Source organism: Myotis daubentonii, chromosome 13 (genome assembly GCF_963259705.1).
Source record: "Myotis daubentonii chromosome 13, mMyoDau2.1, whole genome shotgun sequence".
NCBI lineage: Eukaryota > Metazoa > Chordata > Mammalia > Chiroptera > Vespertilionidae > Myotis > Myotis daubentonii.
This window is the reverse complement of record NC_081852.1, coordinates 31,299,711-31,319,982: the sequence shown is the minus strand read 5'-3', so window position 1 is coordinate 31,319,982 and position 20,272 is coordinate 31,299,711. Positions and strand designations below refer to the sequence as shown.

At 40.9% G+C, this 20,272-nt stretch overlaps 1 long non-coding RNA gene across 1 annotated transcript; it reads left to right on the top strand.

Annotated features, from left to right (window-relative positions):
• The first annotated feature begins 703 nt into the window (after positions 1-703).
• On the top strand, positions 704-13,123 carry LOC132214538 (uncharacterized). Its single transcript, XR_009448306.1, has 3 exons — positions 704-909; positions 11,669-12,023; positions 12,420-13,123. It is a non-coding gene; the product is annotated as an uncharacterized LOC132214538 (long non-coding RNA).
• Positions 13,124-20,272: the final 7,149 nt, after the last annotated feature.

The following is a 20,272-nucleotide window of genomic DNA, read 5'->3' as shown; positions in this document are numbered from 1 at the left end:
AATGTTGATGTGATTATCTTTGAGTGGTAGGATTATGAATGTTACTTGTTCTTTTAATTTACGGTATTTTAAAACATTTTGACAATATTAGGTATTATTTTTAGAATAAAAAAATATTTTTTAATCCTCACCTGAGGATATTTTTCCATTGATTTTTAGAGAGAATGGAAGAGAGAGGGAAAGACATAAAGAAATATTGATGTGAGAGAAACATTGATTCATTGCCTCCTGCACACACCCTGACCAGGGCCTGGGCCGGGGAGGAGCCTGCAACCAAGGTACATGCCCTTGACCGGAATCAAACCCGGGACACCTTTGGTCTGCAGGCCAACACTCTATCTACTCAACCAAATAGGCTAGGGCATAAATGAAATATTTTTTAAGAAGGAATCTCATAACTACTTAAAAGGGAAAAGAAGTTTTAACCTGGATGAGTGTGAAACTCAGAGAGGAAGGTGACTTTTCCCAAGTCACACAGTCTGTCCGAGGTCAAATTGGAGTTCTTGGCTTCCTGACTGGGACCCTCCTGAGGATACGTTACGTAATCCTATAGTCACTGCCTGGGCTGTCCCTCAGGAAAGGCATCTCCAAGGGAGGAAATACATGGTCTTCTGAGTAAGTACGTTTCCTCTCTCTCTGGACAAACAGGAAGCCCTGCTGCCAATTCCGTGGAATTCTCCTCATGTGCTTCAGTGTTTGCTACCAATTTTCTTACTTGGGGAGGGAGTCACGAAAGGAGGGGGGTGTGGGAGAATTAGTCTCTCTCAAGGACACCGTCCTATGAGACATGGAGCATGGCTGCTGCTGTTTTTTCCTAGGATGTTTGTTGCTGTTGGGCACCCCCAGAAGATCTGGGGAAAGAATGCCACGTGACTTCTCAAGGGAAGAGTGGCTGGAACCGCCTAACATGTAAGTTTGCAAATCTTTGGCTGCTGAGGTTGGGTGATTGGGAGGTCTGTGGTGATGCTGGAATTTATTTTACAAAATAGACAATGAAGTAATTGATTGGTTCACTGTTTTCAATTAAGGCTGCATTTTTGTGGTTTTTCTTGTGGCAATAAGAGCTCAGGGGGATTGATGGTCTAACACTGGAGAAAGGATTTTGTAACTTCACCCACCTGTATCTGCCTTCCCATACAACGTGAGCAGCGGAAGTTGGAACATGGGGGGTGCAAGGGGGACTGGGAGCAGATGTCCTCTCTTACTGAGGCATAGAACTGGAAGGGGCACTCAGAAAGCCTTGGTGCCAACCTCATCATTTCTCATATGGGGAAAGTAAATTAAACAGATGAGAAAGTGACAAGTATTTAAATACATATTGAGTATCTAGTCTGTATTGCATACTAAGCTAGGCATTGGAGGTACAAGCAGAAAACAATGTAGATGACTCCCTGCCTTCTGCAATCTAGAGACCCAGGAGGTACAATTACAAAACAGACTCCCAGCCAGATTCCAGATCTCTTAGGTCCTAATGGGTGACTGTTGTTACACTTTCCATCTACTATACATTAGGCACCTAAGATTTTCTGTATGATTTGGGGCAATTCGTTAAACATCTGTAGGCTTCAATCTTAGTAACATCCAAAAAGAAACTCACACATTTACTGTTAGTTTTTTATTTACCAAATAGTTACTGAGAACCATCCATACCCCAGGCCTAGAGCTAACTGCACTCATAGACTAAACCATTTTTGCTGAGAGTTAAATTTCCACCTGTCAACGATTCTCTCCAAACAGTAACCAACAGGTAGCTGGAAATGCCAACGATGGCTAAATTTTCTTTTTGTTATGTAAAGTTGGCTCTCCCCCAAGCACCTGACTTGCAACTTGATTTTCTTCTTCCCTCCTTCTCGCCTCTTCTCCCTCCCTCCCACTCTTTCTTCTTTCCTTTCTTCATCCCTTCTTCTCTCTCTCCTTTCTTTCTTTTTATCCATCTTCTTCCCATTTGAATTATAAATCTTAACACCAGTGTATTGATTTACAGTCAGAGATTTCAACGTCAGAAAACTGGACACTTGCATTGGCACAGTTACTATATTCTTGCTTTGCAGCTGCTCCACAACTATTATAACTTTTATTTATTACTCCCAAGTGAGTTCTCCTAAATCTCAAGATTTTATTTAGCACAGGAGATGTCAATACTGAATTATATTCACCACCATTTCAGGAAAACATGTTATTGGCATATATCCCAAAGAGAGCAAGGGCAAGAGGGAGAAAAGGGGAAAAAATGCAAAATGACATGACTGGTTTTTGACAAGTTCAGATAAAAAGGAAGAAAAAACTACTGGTCCTTATCAGGGCAAATATTGTTATCTCCCACAGTACATAAGAATTTCCAATATTAACCAACCTGCACCGTTCAAAAGACATTTTCTCATAGCTGAGGAATCACATTCATGTTGGCAGCTGGTTTACAAGCACAAGAATGTGGTTTCTTGGACCATTGCCTCATTAGAATTGAGAAAGTGTAGAAATAAATGGTGCTCATCAGTTCATTTTTTCAATTAACTTGCATGTAATTTTTTCTTTCAACTTTCAGGAAATTATTGGAAAGTAGTTACTTGAAATTAACAAGGGTTTATGGGCATATTGCTAAACACTGTGTAGCAGCCCTTTCAGAGTCTTACTTCAATAGGCAAACACGGTAAACACGCATATTCTTTTTGAAGATAATTGTTATATCAGCCTGAAGACGGACCATCTCATCATTTCTCCTGTTCAACTGGGAGCTTTCTCAGGCACTCTGAATCCATTCACTGCTCGTGTGTGTGTGTGTGTGTGTGTGTGTGTGTGTGTGTGTGTGTGTGTGTGTTTCAGAAGGCACTGGGGGCCTCCAGCAAGTACAGATGAAGGATTTATGGTCTAATTGTTGAAAAAGGTGGGGCCCAGCTGGAGAACTACCATCCCTGTCTTGGTGGGATCTTTTTGTGGGGAAAAAATAGACAATTTTTTGGTCCCATTTTATGCCAGAGCAGGAGGATCCCAACCAAACAGTAGGCTGGGAAGAAAATCATTCTTCATAAAAGCGCACTTGAGCCCTCGCTGGTTTGGCTCAGTGGATAGAGTGCCCGCCTGCGGACTGAAGGGTCCCAGATTTGATTCCAATGAAAGGTACATGCCCGGGTTGTGGGCTCGATCCCCAGTAGGGGGTGTGCAGGAAGCAGCCAATCCATGGTTCTCTCTCATCATTGAGGTTTCTATCTCTCTCTCCCTCTCCCTTCCTCTCTGAAATCAATAAAAATATATGTTTTAAAAAAGTGCACTTGATACTCATGCCACTGTGTTTTTACTCTTTTTAAAAAAATATATTTTATTGATTTTTTACAGAGAGGAAGGGAGAAGGATAGTTAGAAACATCGATCAGCTGCCTCCTGCACATCCCCCACCGGGGATGTGCCCGCAACCAAGGCACATGCCCTTGACCGGAATCGAACCCGGGACCCTTCAGTCTGCAGGCCAACGCTCTATCCACTGAGCCAAACAGGTCAGGGCTGTTTTTACTCTTTTACTTAACGTCAGTACTTCGGTTTTCTCATCTACAAAACTGTGTTTTCATATTGTATGTGCAACTATTTTTACAGAGTGCCACAGGGAAGTGCATAGTATATCTTCACCACATTTACTCCTATTACTGTTACTACTGCTATTACTGTTACTCTGTCACTATTATTACCACTACTACCACTGCTACTACTGCCAGTCTTTCTATAATTACTACTCTGGGTCTCTCAATATTGTATTTAGACACTCAACAACTACAACGTTATTTTGAACTCCAAAAAACTGTGATATGTTGGAAGTCTGTCTTTAGGTAACAGAAAACTTAACTCAAACTGGCTTAAAAGAATCAACTAAGAGTTTCAAGGCTTGCAATCCAGTGGGCTAAGATACCTCGAAAGCTTCCCACTACAAACCTAAAGAAATGCTGGAAAAAATTTTTTTTTCCAGAAGACCTTAAACTATGAATTAAACTTCTTTAATAGTTTTGAACTATTTATGTTGTCTATTTCATTATGAATGAGTTTTGTTGTTCGTGGTTTTTGAAGAATTGGTCCATTTCATCTAAGTTGTGAAATTTGTGTGTTGTAGAGTTTCTCACCGTATCACTTTACCCTTTACTGTATGCAGGGTCTATAGTGATATGTTCTCTTTCATTTCTGATATCAGTAATTTATGTCTTCTTTCTTTTAATGTCAGTTTTGCTATAAGTTAATTTGTATTTTATTGATCTTTTTACAAAACAAGATTTAGTTGTCTTGACTTTCTCTATTTTCCTCTTTTCAATTGTATTGACTTCTGCCTTTATCTTTATGATTTCTCTCCTTCTGCTTGCATTAGATGTGTTTTCCTCTTCTTTTCCTACTTTTAAAAAGTCCTTGCTGCCCAGCCAGTGTGGCTCAGTATTTGAGTGTGGACCTATGAACCAGGAGGTCACAGTTCAATTCCTGTTGAGGGCACATGCCCAGGTTGTGGTCTCGAGCCCAGGCTTGATCTCTGGTGAGGCTGTGCAGGAGGCAGCCAATCAATGATTCTATCTCATCACTGATGTTTCTATCTCTCTCTTCCTTTCTTTTCCTCTCTGAAATCAATAAAAATATATTTAAAAAAATAAAAATGAAAGGCCTTTCTATAAACATTCAATGCTATGAATTTCCATCTAAGCACTGCTTTAAATTATCACACAATTTTATGTTATATTTTCATTTTTGTTCAGTTTAGAATATTTTCTAACTTCCCTTGAGACTTCTTTGATGCATGAATTATTTATAAGGGTGTTGTTTAATTTCCAAGTGTTTGGAAATTTTATCTTTCTATCATTATTTCTACTTTAATTCCACTATAGTCAGAAAATATACTGTGTATGATCTCAATTCTTTTAAATGTGACTGAGGATATGATCCATCTTATGAGTGTGCCACATGTACTTGAAAATAATGTGTATTTTATTATCAGTTGTGGAATGTCCTAAAAACTTCATTGAGATCTAGTTGGTTGGTGGTGTTGTTCAGTTCATCTGCATCCTTGCTGCTTTTCTATATAGTCTCTCAACTGCTGAGAGGCAAGTTGAAGTCTCCAACCTATAATTGTGGATTTGTTTATTTCTACCTTTAGTTCCATCAGTTTTTGCTTCATGAATTTTGGAGCTCTGTTAAAGATACAAACATAATTAGGATTGCTATGTCTCTTGGTGAAATGATCCTTTCATCGTTATGTAATGCCACTCTTTATTCCCAGTAAATTACTTTTCTCTACAGTATGCTTTGTATGGTATTAACACAACCACTCCAGCTTTCTTCTTTTTTAGATGCTTTTATTTATTTTGATTTTTTATTTTGTTTGTTAATATGCACCCAAGGGTATTTTTTCCATGATTTTAGAGAGAGTCGAAAAGAGGGAGGGGATGAGGGGAGAGGGAGAGAGAGAAAGAAAGAGAAACGTTGATAGAGAGACACATCGAATGGTTGCCTCTTCAACAGCCCTGACTAGGGCTGAGGATCAACCCTGCAACCCAGGTACATGCCCTTGCCTGGGAATTGAATCTGTAGTGCTTCGGTGTGGACTGATGCTGTAACCACTGAACATACAAGCCAGGGCCAGCTTTCTTTTGATTAGGGTTTGCATAGAATCTCTTTATCTATCCTTTTACTTTTAACCTACCTATATTATTACATTTTTAAGTAAGTTTCATGGAAACAGCATATAGTTGGGTCATATTTTTTCATCCACTCTGACAATTTCTGTCTTTTCGTTAGTATTTTTCAACAGGATATTTCTGACATCTCCTTCATAGTGACAAACAAAAATGTCTCCAAATATTGTAAAATCTCCCTCCCTCTCTCTCAACCTCTCTCTGTGACATTTATTTATTTACCAAATATCTCTCGATGGCAAAATTTTTCCTAGTTGAGAACCATTGTTGTAGAGATTTCAATATGGATCCTTAACTCACCTGGCCAAAACACTTACTGAAAACTATAATAATCTTATTACTTTACTTCATTTGCCCCTGTCCTACATTTTGTGCTATTGTCATCTATATTTTATACGATGTTATATGTTCTAAACTCCAAAAGATGTTATTATTGCTGCTTCAAACAGTTAGAGTTCTTTTATACTTATTCACGTGTATACGCTTTTCAGTCCCTCTCAATTTTTATGTGTTTCAAGCTGGGAAAATTTCCCTTCTGCCTAAAAAATTCCCTTTAGTACTTTGAAGGAAATATTTTCACTGGTATATAATTGCAGGTTGGCAATTCTTTTCTTTTACCAATTTAAAGATGTCATTACATTGTTGCTGAAGTTACATAGTGTGTGTGTGTGTGTGTGCATGCGTGCGCTTGTGTGTGTAGAATGCTTGTGAAAGATGAAAGTAGGACAGGAGTAGGTAGGAAGACTCTTCAGAGAACCAGAAAAAGTCTGGTACTTGTGAAAAAAAGAGAGAAAGAAAGGATTGGGTTAGCAGAGCCTCAGACTGTAGAACAGTTGTGAGAAATGCTTGGCCAGACATTTCTGTTAGAGAAATCCTGCATCTACCTAGATGGCTGGTTCTAGTACGTCCACTGTGCTCATTCCTTGGTTGGAAGCCTCCCAGAGAAAGTGTGACTTGGCATGAAGAGCTCAGCGGATCCCAAAGTGCAGCAGCTGTCAATCAGACATACACCCTGCAGCAGAATGTCTTGAAGGAGGATATGAGGGGTGCACTTACATGGCTGCCACATATAGTTTCTTTTGAAAAGTTAGCTGTCAATTTTATTGTAGCTCTCCTTAAGACAATGGGCATTTTTTCCCTACTAGCTGTTTTTAAAAATTTACCATTGTCTTTTGTTTTTCAACAATTTCTAAACTGTGTCTAGGTATGGTTGTATTTTTTTATATTTGGGGATTGTTGAGCTTCTTGAATTGGTGAGTTTCTGTCTCCCATCATTATTGGAAATGTCTCAGTCATACACTTTTAATACTTGCTCTGCTCCATTCTCTCTCCCGCCCCTCCTTTTGGGACTTCATTACATGTATATTGTACTGTATGAGTATGTCTCACATTTAGACATAGCTTTCTTTTGGGTTTAGTTTCTGTGGTTCAATTAAAGTAGTTACTATTGATCTGCCTTTGAACTCACTATGTCCTGTTTGCTCTTTAACCCACCCAGTGAATTCTTCAATCTAGAAATTATATTTTTTCATTTTTAAAATATCCATTTATTTTGCAGATTCTAATTCTCTGTTTAAATCCTTTATCATTTCTTCTTCTTTTTTAAAAACATATTAGGCATATTTATTGCATTGTGCTTCTATTAAAGCTTCGTTCTCCCAGTCCTCTGTGGGCTTGTGTTGATTTTATTTTGTGGATCACTGGTCACCATCTCTGCTGATTTGTATACATACTACATTTTGACTAAAGGATTGTGTATAGAAGAAGTGTGGAGACTTGCAATGATACCTTGCAGCAGAGAGGGATCCTCTTTTTCTTCTTCAGGCAGATAGGGCCAGGGCTAACTACCTCAATTCAATCCTAGGCTGAGTTGAGGTGGGCTGGGTTTACAGTTTCAGGAAGATTCTCTCCACCCCTGCTTTATCCTTGTCCTTTACACATGTTTTGTTTTTTTTTTTAAATATTTTTATTGATTTCAGAGAGGGAGAGAGGGAGAGAGAGAGAGAAATAGAAACATCAGTGATGAGAGAGAATCACTGATCGGCTGCCTCCTGCACGCCCTCCACTGGGGACTGAGCCAACAACCCAAGGAATGTGCCCTTGACCTGAATCGAACCCGGGACCTTTCAACCCTCAGGCGACGCTCCATCCACTGAGCCAAACCAGCAAGAGCTACACATGGTTCCACCAGGCATTTTTTTGTGTGTATGTGTCTTTTTGAGCTTTTTTGTTTGTTTGTTTTGTTTTGCTAATCCTCATCCAAGAATATTTTTCCATTGATTTTTAGGGAGAGTGGAAGAGAGAGGGAAAGACAGAGAGAAACATCAATGTGCGAGAAACACGTTGATCGGTTGCCTCCTGCACGAGCCCTGACCAGGGCCTGGGCCAGGGAGGAGCCTGCAACCTAGGTACGTGTCCTTGACCAGAATCGAACCTGGGACCCTTTGGTCCACAGGCCGACGTATCCACTGAGCCAAACCGACTAGGGCTACCAGGCTTTTGATTGAGAGCCTGGAATGCCTATGTCTTCCCAGCCCTAAGAAGGGTGTTTCCCTTTGGACCTTTAGTTCATTTAATTCTCCACAGCTCTTTGATGTCTTTAACATGTCCCTTCCCTCCTCCCCCAATTTATCCATTTGTTTTTAGTTGTTGCAGCAAGAGCTTTGACCTGCTGTGACCACCCACATTGTGTCCAGGAGCAGAAGTGTATTTAATCTGTTATCTACTAGTGTTGCAGCAAATAATCTTATACATGCAAATACAAGTACAGCTATAGGGTCAAGGCTTAGATCAAAGATATGTGCATTTTCAGTTTTGGTAGAGATTGCCAAAATGCTGTCCTTAGAGACTGTACCACTTTGCACTCCCACCAGCAATATCTGGAAGCGCCTGTTTCACAACATCATTACGAATGCTGTGTGCTCACTTTGCGAGTTGTGTGCATGGGAGGGGCATGACCAGAGCTTTGCATTAAGAAGTTGATTCAGTGACAATTTGACCGATGGATAGAAAAAGGCCAAGGACCACATTTACTTACCTCATAGTTTTGTTTTTGTTTCTAATAATCTACTAAGAGGAAAGCCAACGGTATTCATGCTTGAAAGCATTCCCCAACTTTTCCTATCAGGCTTCTTTTTAGCTGGAAAGTGGATGGCTCAAAGTCCTTCCATGGGCTCACCACAGATGTTAGGAGATGTTTAATGGCTGCAGCGTAGTACATCTGTTTGCCACACCAATCTCAGCACCCGAGTCAGGAACAGCCAATTTTGTGATTCAAGAATAGAAGGGTTTCCCCTTAGGGCTGGAGCAGAGGAGACAATCTGGGGACAGTAAAGAACATGAGATGGTGTCTCTGCTAAGAAGAAATCTGTTCCTGCCTCATTCTTGGCCCCAAAAGCCGTGAGTCTGATAAAACAATATTGCATGTTAGTTTCAGGAATGTAACTCAGCCATTTCAGTGTTTCCTTTCTGGGTCTCTGTGGATTTCTAACCCTCACTTTAACAGTAAGGCTATATTATCCTCATTTTCTCCTGCCATCATTCGCCTGTTTTTCTTTCTCCTGGGTTCAGTGAGTCATTTCCTCAAGTCTTCCCTGGTTTGGCTTCAGATATTTAGGATAATCATCAAGAGCTGTCCTCTTCTCCCCTTCAGGCCTGGATTCCTCTCACAGTTAGAGACCTTTCGCTTCCCAGTGTCTGAGGTGGGTGGGCTCCAGCTACTAGCCTTCCTTAAATCTTAGTACGTGTTATCATTTTCTATTTTGCCTTCTAGGTATTCCTTCAAAAAAACAAACAACCCAAAACCTGGTGTAGCTGTTAAGATATGAGTTCCGAAATGAGACAAATCTGGGTTCAAATATTGACACTACCACCTTCCAGCTATATGACCATTGGGCCATCGGTAGCTTATTTGACCTGCATGTGTTTTCATTTTCTTCTCTGAAGAAAAAAAAAAGGAGAGTATAATAGTATTCATCTCACAGGACTGGTGGAGCCGTTCAATGAGGAAAGCCACATAGGAAGTGCTCCACAAATTACAGCCATTATTATCATTCCTATGAAAACTTAATCTATGCCTACCATTTGCTCTTATGTTTTTCTAGGATGATCCCATGGTATTTAAGAAAGAAAAAGGTCTAGATCAGGTGTCAACAAACAATAACCTACTGGCCAAGTCCAGCCCTCACTCTCTTATTTGTTTTAATTTTAATTATTTTAAATCCTCACCTGAGGTTTTTTTTCCCATTGCTTTTCAGAGAGAGTGGAAAGGAGGGAAGGAAGGGAGAGAGAGAGATCATTGTGAGAGAGATACATTGGTTAGTTGCCTCCTGCATGAGCTCTGATTGTGGCCAGAGATCAAACCTGCAACCCTTTTTTGTGCCAGCTGATGCTCTAACCACTGGGAATACCGGCCAGGGCTGGCCCTCACCCTGTTTTTGTAAATAAAGTTTTATTGGAATAGAGCCATATCCATTTGTTTATATATCATCTATGGCTGCTTTGGCTCTACTGTGGCACAGTTGAGTAGCTCTGACAGAGACCATATGGCCCTCAATGCCAAGAATACTTGCCAGAAGGCTCTTCTGAGAAAAGATTTGCTAATCTCTGATCAAGATAGTTCTATTTTAAGTGTTTTAAAACAAATAAGTAGCATGGACATATTTATAATTTTGTGTCTCGGTTTCTCTAACTGAAAGATGCATATATTAGGTAAGATGACTCCTACATAGGATCTTCCTAGAACTATGGCTCTGTCATTGTCTCTTGTAGAGTCTAGGAATTTGCAATTGGTTTGGTCTTTCTGGTGGGCTCTTCTATAAGCTGAAAGGAGAGATACAAACCAGAAAACAACCCCCAGTAACGTAGATGTTCAATATCATGTCAAATTATGCGAGGCGATTTATTCCAGAGAGAGGGGTGGCCGTTTTGTGAGGCTTTAGTGTTTTCCTCTGCAGCCAGGTGCGGGAGATCTTGGTAGTTATTGGGCCGCTTCCTGCTGATTTAACAATTTTCCTTCTTTGACTTTCTTTTTAAAATTATTCTTGCTGTCTCCTTACTGCCTATTCTCCACACCACTTCCTCTCCCGATTGGCCTCTGCATTTTTATCTTCCAGCCTGACTTCTTTCTCCAGTGGTGCCTCAGCCTTCGCTTCTCCACCCTCTCATTCTCCCAAGTGTGAGGGAGGCAGGCTGCCCAGACTCCCAGCAGAGCCTCAGCCCAGGGCTTGGACTCACAGCAGCAGGGGGACTAGCGAGTCAGAGGAAAGGGAAATACCAACCACCGGTGTCCTTTGGGGTTTAGGGCTGGGAAGCAGGGAAGCCTGGGAGATGTCTGACAATTTCCAGTAGGTGCCTGGGGATGAGCCTGAGACACCCAGTCAGGACTGTTTCAGTTCCGCCCCTGACCAAGTGCAGAGCCCTTGGGCTAGTCTTTTATCATTCCTGAGCCTCAATTTTTCTCTGTAAAATAAAAATAGTTCTTGTCTTGCTTTACTCACAGGGCTTTTGTGATAGTTACATGTATGTAAAAGAGCTTTCTTTTATTTTCTTTTTAAAATATTTGATTTCTATTTCTCCTATTTCTTTTTTTTAAAAAAATATTTTTATTGATTTTTTAGAGAAGAAGGGAGAGGGAGAGATAGAAACATAATGATGAGAGAGAATCATTGATCGGCTGCCTCCTGCACATCCCCTACTGGGGATCGAGCCTGCAACCCAAGCATGTGCCCTTGACTGGAATCGAACCTGGGACCCTTCAGTCTGCAGGCTGATGCTCTATTCACTGAGCCAAACCAGCTAGGACTCTATTTCTCCTATTTCAAAATTACCACATGCTGATGTCATGCAAGAACATCTATCCTTGTATGACCACCTGGCAGCGCCTACCATCCTTTACTCCTGAATTCTGATTTCCTTTGGGGGAGTGAACCTACCATCATTGTGTATAATCTTTAAAAAACTTTTTAAAATCCTCACCCAATGATATGTTTTTGTTTCTTTCTTAATTTATTTGAGAGATATTGGAAGAGGAGGGGGAGACAGAGAAAAACATTGATGTGAGAGAGAAACATCAATCGGTTGACTCCCATATGCACCCAGACTGGGCATGGAACATGCAACCCAGGAATGTGCCCTGACCCGCAATTGAAACAGCCACCTTTTTGGTGTCGGGGACGATGCGCCAACCAACAGAGCCACCCGGCCAGGCCATTGTGTATAAACTTGCTAGGATGGAAAACCCAGCTGCTCGTGCCCCAGAGACCCAGAGTGTTCCTTTCCTGCTTCCTGTAGCTGGAAGGTGGACAGTGGCTCCAGCTCAGCCCACGGAAGAGCTCTGCTGGGATTTGGACTTTTGAGCGTGTGAAATTGGGTGAGTGAAGGGGTTGGCATTCTTTATTCCTGGCAGCAACCGCCCTACCAGACTGCTTCACTACCAGACCAACCCTGTAATCCCTGCGTTCTAGTCCCTGAAGCGGAATTGCTTCCTGCCTATTTCCAAAACTGGTTCTCCAACTTTTCTGCCTTGTTTTCAATTAATTCCCCTTTGTTTAAGTTGACCAAATTGTATTTATGTCACCTGTAAAAAAAACAAAAAACAACACCTCTGAATGTACACATGATCTATGTGGAGCACCCATGAAGGAGCCCTTATTATGTGTGGGGCAATGTAGGTAGGCGCAACATTATTTATATTTATTGCATACTAGTACATTATTTAAATTAATCCTCACAAAAACCCTAACAGGTGGGTGTTATTATTTCTGAGTGACAGATGAGGAAACGAAGGCTCTGTGAGGCTGAATAACTTACCCACATCTGTAGAAGAAGCAAGTGACAGAACTGGGTGTGGGAACCAAGATGGGAACTAAGATGTCTTTGTTTCCACACATCTTAACCCCGACGCCGTGTGAGCCTGGACTAACAGTGGGCATTTCACTTGGTATGTTGTTTTGGGGTGAGCAACTTACTATGAACATCCCCATGTCAATTGTATTCTTGAACAATATGACCTATCATGGCTGCCTAACAGCCATCATGTAAATTACTAGCATTTATCTAGCTGAATTCATATTGTGAGATGTTAAAAAAATGCACTGCAGTGAAGATTCTTACACATTACTTTTTATGTCTATTGTAATTTCCCCCCCTAAAATAAGGTTTTTAGATGTGAAACTTCTGGGCTTAAGGCTCCTACATAATATTAAAGGTTTCGATACACTTTGACAGATTGCCCAGCAGAGGAAGCTAATCAGATTTTGTTCCCGTCCACAGTGGGTTCAGGTACCAGTGAAAGGACTTTCTTAGTGGAGAAAAGTGCTAAAAAGGTGTAAAGAGCTCATTCCTGAATGCCATTCTTATGGAAAGAAAAGGCAAAGTATATCTACTACCACCAATTAATATAGAAGTAAAAATAAATAAGGCTCCAAAATTAGGGTACCGCTTGAAATGAGATTCGTATTTAAAGTATAGACATACGGAGGAAAGGAATTACTTTTATTCCGGGGATTTTGGATGATGATGGCAGTGATGGAGCGGAGGAGGGAGAGAAGGAGGGAGCCGCAGCGGCTGTGGTGGTCGTGGTAGCTGCTTGGATTGACTTTATTTCTGAGACTTTGCCTCTGCATTCCTGCAGGAGACATAGGAAAGTGAGGTTTCTCCCCAGACTTTTGGTAGCCCCTGTGGTAAGAAGGCAGCAGGGCCACCCAGGCTTACATATTTGAGGCAATACGTAGTGATCAAAGCAGAATGAGTTGAAGGGAACAAAACTCTTCCTCTGCATATACCACCCTCTTTATTCCTCAATAAATGCACATTGGTTTCTTTTGTACGAAAGCCTACATTTAGATGAAAATCTGATATCTGAACATTTTACTGCCCACTATGAAAAACGCTAGCTATAATTACATCATAAATTTGATTCCAATCACTTAATAAGACTTAACAGCCTGAGTTATTTTCAAAGGGATAGGGGAGGTAGAAAAGTACATGTTATCATGGTTAGGAGTAAGAGATACTTCCAGGAAGCTTTGGAGGCATTTGGGAATCAGGTGGGAGCTTGAGGCTCTGGGAGCCCGGAGTGAGGGTGTGAATAGCCCTTGGCAGATAGAAAGTGGGATGTAAATGGAGAAATAAGAAGGAACTTTGACCCTAACCGGTTTGGCTCAGTGGATGGAGCGTCGGCCTGCGGACTGAAAGGTCCCAGGTTCGATTCTGGTCAAGGGCATGAACCTTGGTTGCAGGCACATCCCCAGTAGGGGGTGTACAGGAGGCAGCTGATCGATGTTTCTCTCTGACCGATGTTTCTGACTCTCTATCCCTCTCCCTCCCTCTCTGTAAAAAATCAATAAAATCTATATATATAAAAAAGAAGGAACTTTGCTCTATGTGATAGTGTAGCCTGGGTAGGTTGTAGCAAATGACAATAATGTGTAGGGTTTAACGTAACAAGTAGGGGTCTCCCAGCACCTCCAGCACTACATTTCATTGATTCTAGGACCCATGGTGTTTTGCAGTTTAACATCTCTGAATCGGATGCATCATACATCAGTGGCATGTCATGGTTCAGCTGGCAGCATTTTTCTTTATTAGTGGCACATAAGGAATGGTGCATATTAAAATCATGATGTCTTCAACTTGTGTGCGTGTGTACATGTGTGCATGCATGTGTGAGAGAGAAAGGGAGAGGGAGAAGGAGAGAGAGAATACGGTGTCATTACAGGAAATGTCTAAAAGATAATATATTGACTACTTATTCCACTTACCTTAATAGTTGCTGCCCTGTTTATTTATTTATCGAGAGAGGATCTTAGTGATCATTGTGATACCGTTATAATAATCTGGTTATTATTAACAGGAAAGGAGTAAAGGGAAGACTGGATAAGATAGGCATGCCATTTATACAGCTTTGCTAATTTAACCCTCTCCAAGTCTGCTCCCTGCTGATTGATTGGGGGAAGGGACTGGACAAAGGCAGTTTGGATGCATGCTCAGTGAGGCCTGAGTGATGTGGGAAGGTGCCTACCCGCCTGTCAGTCATACCTGGGAGGGAGTCAGTGGCCAGAATAGGTGTGGCCATTGCAAGGGCGCAAAACCTGAATATTTAAACTTCTGAACCAAGGAGCTCCTGCTCTTTGCCTTTGGCCCTTGGGCCTCTGGCCCTCTTGAGACTTCTGCTGCAGGGGATGAGCTCTTCCCTGAGCCCATGGGGCTCACGGTCTTGTGAGATCCAAGGACTATGGACTTTAATGAACTGATGCTGAACTAGACCCGGCTGCAACATGGAATGGAGGCTCTGGACATTGGCCTTGCTTTTGGCTTTGCTGAATCTCCAGCTGCACCTCTTTCAGGGCTAGTTTAAGGGTCATGGGGTTTGCAACCCAAGGAATCTAACTCCATGCAAATAAAGCCTTTTACCAATCTCATTCTCCCCTGGGGGCTTCTGAAAGTGCTCATTTTAGCAGTACCCCAAGAGCCACCCCACTCCCAAGAGCGAGGGAGGAGTTTGATTCACCTGAACCCGATGCTTCCATTCTACTGATGAGGAAATGGGCCTTTCATGCTAGGTGACTGCCCCGATCACATCTGTTTGGGGAGCAGTGGGTTCGAATGAATAATTAGAGCATATCTATGTGTTCATTTCTTCCCAAAAATGACTTAAAAATTACACTGGGTTGGGAGCCCCAAGCAAAAAGATCTGTTTGAGTCTGGAAGGACCAAGAGTGGTAAGAGCTGTGTCCCGTGAAAAAGTGCCCAGTCAAACAACCAAAGAGAGAATGGAGACTCACGCAGATCATGGCCTGGGGAAGTCAGTAAGTATTAGAGTGGTTTAGTTAAACATTTAAACATTTTCCCTTTCCCTCTCCCTTCCCTTCCCTTCCCTTCCCTTCCCTTCCCTTCCCTTCCCTTCCCTTCCCTTCCCTTCCCTTCCCTTCCCTTCCCTTCCTTCCTTTCCCTCCCTTCCTCCTTCTTTCTTCCTTTCTTGTGTGCGTAAGTACAGGAGACTGTGATAAGACTACAGTATCCAGGAAGAGGAAACTGAAAAGATTTTTGGATATTTATTCAGATTATAAAGAGTAATGCATGGTGGCTTGAAAAGTTTAAACACTGTAAAAATGTATGAAGGAGGGAGAGTCTAATAACTTCACCATCAAGAGGCAACCGCTGATAACAGTTTGGGGCTTATCAGTTCAGATTTTTTATATATATATATATATATATTATTGATTTTTTACAGAGAGGAAGGGAGAGAGATAGAGAGCTAGAAACATCGATGAGAGAGAAACATCGATCAGCTGCCTCCTGCACATCTCCTACTGGGCATGTGCCCGCAACCCAGGTACATGCCCTTGATCGGAATCGAACCTGGGACCTTTCAGTCCACAGGCTGACGCTCTATCCACTGAGCCAAACCGGTTTCGGCCAGTTCAGATTTTTTATTGATGGTGTTAACTTTTGGGGTATAGTTAGGCATAATGAACAGAGCTGGTGTCCTGGAACCCTAAAAACTCTTTGAAAATACCCAGACCTGCTCTAAGGAATCAGCACAAAACCTCCAATAAAATCTGTTCTTCCTCAAACCAAACCTCCAAAATACATAAAAAGAGTTCTTATTTAACTTACTGTTTTGTTTAATAACTATCATACTACAGTATTGTATTGCACTATTTTCTTAACAAACAAAGAGGGTGTCAGATTCATGATAGGTAAAACAGGCCTAATCTTGAAATTCAGCCACCATGAAAAATATTATTTCTGTAAGAAAATGTGTACCGACAAACTTTGGGAAGATAATTTGGGAACAACCAATATTTACCTCCAAGTGAGTGCAGCTTTAGGTCAGAAGTAGGCAGACAAGGACCACACTTCGCTGCGTTAGGTGGTAAAGAAAACCTGGATTCGGACCCAGCTCTGGCTTAGATGATAAAACCTTAGGCAAGTCATTGAGCTCTGCTTGATTGTTTGGATCTTGCGATGTAATATTGTAGCAGATATCACTGGCATTCACGAACATGACATTGCAGTGGGCGGCCAGAATGGCAACTGATAATGGCTTGAGAATTGAAAATGGGACTGTTTTGTTTAAGAAAAAAAAAGGTCAAGTTATTTTAGAAAAAAAAAGAGTTAATTTTAAGGCTAAAATTGGCTAAGGGCAACAAATGAAGAACCTTCCAGTGGAACAGGTCATGGATGTAAAAACCTGGGAACTGAGGCTGTCCCACTACCTTTCAAAGGAAGCGTGGGCTGTGCTAGGCTCCTCTGTGCACACTGGGTATCCCTGCTCTCCCCTAACTTTCACGTACAGGTGATGACATTGGCCAGGAGCTTGACTCTGACCCAGATTTTTGTTTGTTCGTTAATCCTGCCTGGAGGATATTTTTTTCATTGATTTTTCGAGAGAGTAGGAGGGAGGGGGAGAGACAGAAAGAAACATCAATGTGAGAGAGACACATCAATTGGCTGCTTCCCACACGAATCCCAGTTGAGCCTGCAACCAACCAAGGTAGGTGCCCTTCACTAGAATCAAACCCAGGGCCCTTCAGTTCACAGGCCGACACTCTGCCAAACAGGCTAGAGCCTGATCCAGATTTTAATGTTTTCGAAATTTGGCTTCCCCAGCTAATTGCTAGTTGTGTTCAGTGTCCTGATTTCAAATACCTAGGGTAAAAAAAAAAGTGATTGGCCCAGTGTCAAATGTCCACTCATAATCCAATCAGTTGTGATTGGGGATGCAGTAGAGGCCAACGGTGGGAGTAGATTCTCTTAGGAAAGGGTGTGGCATAATGGCTACCATCTTTGATGTAACTTAAGAGAAATAGAAGGGTGGGGGACTTCATACCTTCTAGTTCTAATTCTTTGGAGCGCTTTTATTTCAGTTTAATTCAATTCAACAACTACTCTAGTCTCCTCCATTCTAAGACATACTTTTTCACAAATGAATGTAACTGATATCTAGTCATGCCTCACAATCAGTGTGTTCATTTAATAATTTATGTTGTAGTAATTCTTCTATTTCCTTCCCCACAACCCAAAACTATTTTTAAGCTGGTGAGATTTTATATCAAGGAAATGGAAACACAACACACATTATTGACAGGGTATCAATTGCTTTCCATGGAGGATATAATAAAGTTGCCATCAGACATGGGACTGGGTTGGGAGGTGGAGAAATATTGCAATATCTTTTTCCACCACCCCTTAAATCTTGCACCAAAAGAAAAAGAAGGCTGTGTACCTCTGCTTAAGAGATGAAGTCCATTAAAGATTCTGAGGTGGTCTCAGGATTTACCGCCCTGAGAGGCAAACATTTATTTTATAGAATAATAACTATCAGTGCTGACTGCGCAGGAAGCCAAAGCTAGAGCATGTGTGGGCGCTAAATGTAGCTTTGTATGCAACCAGATTCCAGGCAATTGCCTTGTTTAATTCACTCAGAATTTTAAAAAATGCTTCCTTTGGAACTGAAGTTTTTTCTACTTGGTTTCAGCCCAAAGGTGAGCATTTTTTTTGAGAAGGTTAAATCTTTTCAGATGTTTTTGAGGTGTACAAAGAGGAAAAGTTAAACCATCCTCAATTATGCATACTTCTAGCTTTTATTAACCAAATTGGTTTGAACTTCACTGTTTTTATTCTATTTTGAGAGTCTCATGATCTGCTAAAAAAGTAGCCTATGGAAAAAAATTCTTCTCAAATAAGTCTTGAAAATAGCTTCTTTTGTACTTGCTTAGAAGAGTAAACTGTTCAAACTATGTGAGAGGTACAATAAGGTAAGGCCTATATATAGAAACCCATCAATTGGAAACCTGGCAAATGGAATATGTTAATGTTCCAGAAAAAACAAAACAAAACTTGAATCAAGTTTTTTAAAAAAGTTAACCTTTAAAGCATCCATGGATTAGAAAAACAGAGCATTCAAAATAAATATTAAGCTGCATTGTGTAGTGGGTCAGCTTTGATGCTTATGAGCTGTGTGTGGTTGGTTAAATTGCTTTCCCTTTCTGTGTTTCAGGTTTCTCATCTCATGTATAAGGGGTCATGGTAAAAGAATCTATTTCAAAAGGTTGTTGTGAGCAATAAGTCAGGTAATAAACATAAAGCACTTAGAACAGTAAGTGGCACATTGTAAGCTATCAATAAATGCTTCTTATTAATCACATTAAAATCACCTTCTGAGCCCTAGCTGATGTGGCTCAGTTGATTGAACATTGTCCCTACACCAAAAGGTCACCCGTTCGGTTCCCAGTCAGGGCACATACTCAGGTTTTAGGTACCGTCCCCAGGAGGAGGTGTGTAGGAGGCAGCTGACCAATCTTTCTCTCTCTCTCTCATCGATGTTTCTGTCTCCCTCTTCCTTCCTTTTTCTCTCTCTAAAAAAGAAAAACATTTAAAAAATAATAAATAAAATCATCTTCTGATACAAAAATGGTTATCTGATAGATACCTTTAAATAAAGAAATAAACATTGTCCCTTTAGTGATCCCTTGGTTTTTCAACTCATTATTTCCTAACTCAATGGCAATTAAAAAAAAAAAAACTCTCAGTGATTTCAAGTTTTTCTTTGCAGTTGGTACAAGTTCTCCCTGCAAAATTGAAAATAGATGGGACCATTGGACATGGGACAGTTTCTGAGTATAAACATTCAATATCCATCGTAAAATTCCATGCTACCCACTCAGCTGCACATTTGGAGATACTCTTCTGACATTTGATATAACTCTGGCAAAACAAAAGATGACTCATGGGTCATGACTGCCACCACCCCCACTACTAGCTTTAACTAAGAACCATAAAACGTGGGTCTCACGGATGCCACCAACAACTTTAAAGGGCTTAATAAATTTCTTTTGTATGATGCTAATAGATTCCTGATTTTTCATCTTAAGGCTGGCTAGACCAGCCATGGGCAAACTACGGCCCGCGGGCCGGATCTGGCCCGTTTGAAATGAATAAAACTATTGAAAAAAAAGACCGTACCCTTTTATGTAATGATGTTTACTTTGAATTTATATTAGTTCACACAAACACTCCATCCATGCTTTTGTTCCGGCCCTCCGGTCCAGTTTAAGAACCCATTGTGGACCTCGAGTCAAAAAGTTTGCCCACCCCTGGGCTAGACCATAGCTCTGACGCTTATCATCAGTGACTGTCTTGCAAAGTGACTTGAAACAAGGCAGACACTCAATTTGTTCAATGTGTTAATAAATGAAGGACAGTCTCCACTATGGATGAATGTTGATTTCCATATTATATGTTCCCCTAAAAATTGTACTGTACAGTATTTTTTTTATAAATGAAATGTGTATCATATTGCCTTTTCATGGACTTATAATTTTAGATAACTTTTACTTTTCTACAAACATTTAACACTTAAGGTTTAAGCATTTCTTCCCTCTTCTTGTTTTGCAAGCTACCAACACCCTCTCTCTCTCTTTTCTGTCAAGAAATTTGTGATATGGGAGTATCTCTTTTGAATTAGAATAATCAGCCTTCTCCCCCCAATTCACTTCTTGAAGATTTTAATTTTCAAGTGACACCTTGTCTTAAAGTACAGGCAGATTTACAAATATGTTTATTTCACTATCAAAAGGCAAATAGAAAATAAATTTTAAAGGTAGCTAATGT